This window comes from Balaenoptera musculus, chromosome 11 (assembly GCF_009873245.2).
Source record: "Balaenoptera musculus isolate JJ_BM4_2016_0621 chromosome 11, mBalMus1.pri.v3, whole genome shotgun sequence".
NCBI lineage: Eukaryota > Metazoa > Chordata > Mammalia > Artiodactyla > Balaenopteridae > Balaenoptera > Balaenoptera musculus.
The window spans coordinates 19,747,822-19,753,821 of record NC_045795.1 but is presented as its reverse complement, the minus strand read 5'-3'; positions in this window follow the sequence as shown (position 1 = coordinate 19,753,821).

Sequence of the window (6,000 nt, the reverse complement as noted above, 5' to 3'; positions counted from 1 at the left end):
TTTTCCCAGCAGCTACTCCTTCCACGGGGTGGGCTGGTGCCCCCCCCCACCCCTCCCCACATCGAGGGCAAAGAAGACCTGTCCTCCTGAGCTCTTGCTAACCTACTTCTGACCTCTCGGGCCTCTCTTCCACCTCAAGGTGGTTCGGGAAGCCCCTGCCCCATCACCACCCCGGGTTTCCATGATATTAGAAGATGGGAAGTTGACGTTTATACTGCCTTTGGCTTCTGCCAAGTCCATGCTACACTCACCTTCATTTACCCCTGACCCATTTTCTCCAAATGTGCTTGCTTCTTCGCTGACGGAATGACCAGAAAGCTGGCCCAGCCGAACCACTTCACAAAAGCTGACTGTAAGGTTACCTGAGGAGCACAGAGACCCTTTCCACTGAGACCCTTCCCTTAGACCCTATACCTTGAGGCTGAACTTTTAAGGATTTGGGTTTATAGCTCCTGGGTACCTCGGGGTAATGGAAGAAGTCTCTAAAGTCTGCAGTAGAAACGACTCTCAAGACCTTCGCCTCATGACAGTCTCATGAGCTTTGTGTTTTGCTGTTTGATTCCTGTTTTCTGAAGGGCTGGCTGCTTTCGGCTCACCTCGCACTTGAAGCTGCAGTGCTTTTATCTTCTTGCTTTCTTTCTCCTCCTCTGGTCTCATCACGTTCTCTGGTCAACGCCCTTGTTTATAAGTCTAGGTTCACTGATTCAGCTCTGTTTGTGGTCTCAGAGAGGATGGGTGGCACTTTTCAACCTGTAATCACACCCGATATGGCTCTAGGAAAAGAAAAAAAAATTGGTCTTATGTTGAAGAGGTAAGTAAGAGGGATTGACACAGCTGTGCAGAGATGAAACAAACCATAGACTGTTTTTCACACCTCTCAGCTGAAAAGAAATCAGAGAGCAGGAACCAGAGGGAGCATGACGGAGAGAAGAGGAAAGGGGAGTCCAGTGCCTAAAAATAAAGATCCCTTGGTCATAACAAAGTTTCTCCATGGGCAACCTGAACTCACAATTAAAAGGGAAACTTTTTAAAAATAAGCAGACTGTTCAATAACTCCAAATTCCCATATGCAATAATTTGAGAGAGACAGAGAGAGCCACCCTTGAGGGGAAGCTAAGCTCATCCCCTCACTGCTTCAGGTTATGGCTGTGGTCAAGTATTGTGTTTAGAATCAAAGCAGCTTTTTCTTCTCCTTCTCTTCCTCCTCCTCCTTTTTTCTTTTCTCTCTCTTTCTTCTCTTTCTTCCCTCTTCATCTTCTTCCCTCTCCCCCTCCCTCTTCCTCTCTCTCTCCATCTTCTCCTCCTTCTCTTTCAGCTAGCTTTTTCTTTTAGTTTGAGGGAAGAGACGAAACCATAGCCCCCCTTTTTCCACTGAAGTTCAAGGCTGCTCATTGAACTATAAAGCATCAGAGCTGGATCACCCTCTTTCTCTACCAGCTTGCTGCTATGTTTTCAGGGAGGGGAGGGAAGCAGCTGTTGCTACTCCACTTCTTTAGAGGGGAAAGCTTAAAAGCCACTGTCGAGCTGGTAGATTGGGAACATTGGAAAGCCAGAGTTAGGAGATGAAAACTTAGTCCCTCCTGGGCAGGACTGTGCCCTTATTTGGTAGACGGGACGCATTGCATTGTCTTTCCTTTTACTCCACGGCTCTGTTTTCACTCATCCTCTTAATTGTGATTTACGCTTCAAAACAAAACATTATTTGTGACTATACGTCTTTATACATCTTTATATATCTTTAAAATTTTGAAATAGAATCATTTTCTTCTATAACTGGAATAAATTTGCTTTTTGAAAGTGAAAAAAAAAAAAACATTAAAGGAGGAAGGAGCCTGCAGAGAAACAAAGGAGGAATCATGATTTCTTCATCTATAATTCTCCATTTTCTCCATCCAAATAACTCAGTGCATTTAGGTCTTTCTGGGTGCCTGACAAAGCAGGTTTTTTTTTGTTTTTTTTTAATTTTTATTTATTTATTTATTTATTTATGGCGGTGTTGGGTCTTCGTTTCTGTGCGAGGGCTTTCTCTAGTTGCAGCGAGCAGGGGCCACTCTTCATCGCGGTGCGCGGGCCTCTCACTATCGCGGCCTCTCCTGTTGGGGAGCACAGGCTCCAGACACGCAGGCTCAGTAATTGTGGCTCACGGGCCCAGCTGCTCTGCGGCATGTGGGATCTTCCCAGACCAGGGCTCGAACCCGTGTCCCCTGCATTGGCAGGCAGATTCTCAACCACTGCGCCACCAGGGAAGCCCCCAAAGCAGGTTTAAAGCTTATCTAAGATGAGCCAGGAACTTGGGAATCAGAGTTTAAGCATGTCAGGGGTTTATCCAGGGCCCACCTCTGCCCTGTAGTGTTCATACAGCACCCAGAGCCGGATTTCTGAATTTCCAGGAGGGCTAAAATTTCAAATCAAGGAGTGTTCTGGATATCTTCCCCCAGAACCTTTAAAAAAAAAAAAATGCAGTCTGGAAGTATTTTCCTTCCAAAAGAGAAATGTTCTGCCCTTAGCCTCACGCTTTCCTTTTCTTTCTCTCCCCTCCTTCCTTCCCTCCCTCCCTCCCTCCCTCCCTTCCTTCCTTGAATGTGGTCTCTGAAAGATCTCTTTCCCCAGATTGTTTTTCTGTCCTCTGTATAGTCAGGGGTCACTGAGACATATCTATTAAAGAGAAGCCACACTGGAAAGAGTTTTCAAAAACATTTGGCCAAAATCAGAGCATAGCAAGTCCCAAATTTCAACTCCTAACTTTCGTTGCTATCCTTGAGGAGAAGAAATTCTGAGGCTAAGAAGAAACCGGTCAAGGGATGAATGGGTCACAACCCACAAAGCTAGTACGTGTAAAGGGATGGAGCTGCCAGGCCTTCCCTCTGCAGATGCCCAGATGCCATGGGCCCCAGCTTCCATATGGGACACCCGATCATGGTTCCCGGTCCTACAGGGCCTGCTGCAGGCCTGCTCCACTCAACGCGGGATCTGCACCAGGGGTTTTTAACTGTCTAGTTTTTGAAACCCAAAGTAAATTTTGGGAAACTATGTACCTTTGTATATCTAAAAATTTTTATTGTAAGTTTTAAAATTTACAAAGGATGCAGTTTAGATGATCATTAACATATTGGACTTTTTAAAAAAGAATTTCTAGTTTAAGATCATCAGTATCTTAGCTCAGTATAAGGCTATACGTTAGGCAGGTAGGATAAATCGATATTCCAGAAGGACTCTTATCTCATGAAAATCTATCAGGAAACTGATGGCACATTTTATTAAGAATATTAGATACATCCCAGAAGGTGCTGCTGTTCCAACCACACCACAAAGTTTGACTTCAGCCCAAGTTTGGGACAATTTCCCTTCTTATAATGTAAAGTATTTTTATTACATTAAAATAATAATGTAATATTATTACATTATTAATAATGTAATATATTACATTATTAATAATGTAATATTATTACATTATTAATAATGTAATATTATTTGAAACTCTTTTTTGATCATTCTATCATATTTCTCTGTCAGAAAAAAATATATGTATACATATGGCTTTCTTTTTTTTATCGAGGTATAATTGACATACAATGTTATATTAATTTCAGGTATATAACATAGTGATTCGACATTTATATACATTATGAGATGATCACCACGATAAGTCTAGTTACCATCTGTCACCATCTTAAGTTATTATGATATTATTGAGTATATTCCCTCTTCTGTATATTACATCCCCATGACTTATTTATTTTATAACTGGGAGTGTGTGCCTCTTAATCCCCTTCACCTATTTTGCCCATCCCCCCACTCCAGTTGCCCACCTCTGGCAACCACCAGTTTATACCCTGTATCTATGAGTCTGTTTCTATTTTGTTTTGTTTGTTCATTTGTTTTGTTTTCTTAGATTCCACATATAAGTGAAATCATACAGTATTTGTCTTTCTCTGTCTGACATTTTGCTTAGCATCATACCCTCTAGATTAGTCCATGTTGTTGATAAAGGATAAGGTTTCATTCTTTTTTTATAGCTGAGTAGTATTCCATTGTGTATATATACCACGTCTTCTTTATCCGTTCATCCATTGATGGGCACTAAGGTTGTTCCCATATCTTGACTATTGTAAATAACACAGCCATGAACATGGGTGTACATATATCTTTTTGAGTTAGTGTTTTTTGTTTTCTTCAGACAGTATCTTCGTGTTGATATTCTCCATCATGAGACATTCTTCTCATATTTAGTTTCCTTTAGTTGTTTGAATACATTTTAAATAGATGATTTAAAGTCTTTGTCCTAGTAAGTGTAACATCCGGGCTTCTTCAGGGACGGTTTCTATTGATTGGTTTTGTTTTGTTTTATGGGCCATACTTTCTTGTTTCTTTGCACGTCTCAATTTTTTGTTGAAAACTGGACAATTTATTTAATATTATATGGGAACTCTGGAAATCAGATTCTCCCCCTTCCCTAGGGGTTTTTATTGTTGTTTAGTGACTTTTCTGAACTAGTTCTATGAAGTCTGTATTCTTTGTCATTTGTGGCCACTGAAATCTCTGCTTAGTTACTTAGCAGTCAGCTAACGTTGGACAGAGATTTCTTTAGATGCTTGGAAACAACGAGTCTTAGCTTTTGCCAAGCGACTCTGTATGTAAGCTGGGACACACCTTCAACACTCAGCTAGGCACTTTATAAGTTTGCCTTAACATTTACTTCCTGCTTCTGCAGAGCCTCAAGATTAGACAGAGGTGAGAGTTTATGGCCTTTGCAGGTCTTTTCTAAGCACGTGCACAGCCTGGTCACGCACACAGTCCTACACATGTTCGGCCTTCTGGATTCCCAGGAATATGTCAGAGCTTTTCAAAGCCCCCGGTGGCCATCTGTTTCCTCAGCTCTTTTTTTTTTTTTTTTTTTTTTTAAGATTTTGGTTCACCTAATGTTTGCCCCCAGTTCTTACCACTGCCCTAGGCAGCTTAGTTATTCACCAATTGCTTCTGATTGTTTTCAACAGGCAGGCCCAGGGAAGAGGCTCTTCACTCCACGCAGCATTGAGTCAAGTTAAATAAAGACAGCCTTGTAAATGGGGTCTTCCAGGGAACCAAAAGACAGGTCAAATCATGACAGTTTTCTGGGAAAGGGGCTTTAAAGAAGCTCCAAACCCATTCTCTATCCACTCCAGTGACTACCAGTCTGCTGGTTTCACTATATTGTACGCTCTTGGTTTTCAAGGCTACGACAGAGCTGGGGAGGCAAATCCATCCAGAGCTTTGGTCAGCCTGTCCTTCAGGCTTCCCCAGCACCTGTAGTAAGCGACCTTGAGTGTGGCTTCTACAGTTGAAAGATACCCCTAAAATGGGGGAAGGTGAACAAGAAGACTTCCAAAGCCTCTGGGAGAGCTGTAATCCCATGACGTGGGTGTCTCCTCTTGTAATGTGAAAACAGGAACACCATTAAAATCATGTTCCTTTAGAACACGGAACTAACAAGCCACCACCAACCGGAAGAATAAGGGAAAGGTCAAAAGGAGAGAGGAGACACCAGTCCACATGTTCTACCAACCTCCCAGGATCCTCCTTGCTGGAATCCATCTTGGCTGAGCGGTTCCGCTCGCCACCAGAAAGGACTCTGAGTCAGAATGATTGGCCAGAGACAACCAGAAACTAATCCCATCACCATAAAACCCGAGACTGCGAGCCACGTGGCAGAGCAGCCCTCCTGGGTTCCCTTACCCTCCTGCTCTCCACCCGGGTGCCCCTTGCAGTAAAGTCGCTTGCTTTGTCAGCAAAAAAAAAAAAATCATGTTCCTTTAGTCTCAGCTCCTTGTCCATGGCATTCTGCATTTAGACACATTTTTTTTTTTTAATTTATTTATTTATTTATTTATTTATTTATTTATTTATTTATTTTTGGCTGTGTTGGGTCTTCGTTTCTGTGCGAGGGCTTTCGCTAGTTGCGGCAAGCGGGGGCCACTCTTCATCGCGGTGCGCGGGCCTCTCACTATCGCGGCCTCTCTTGCT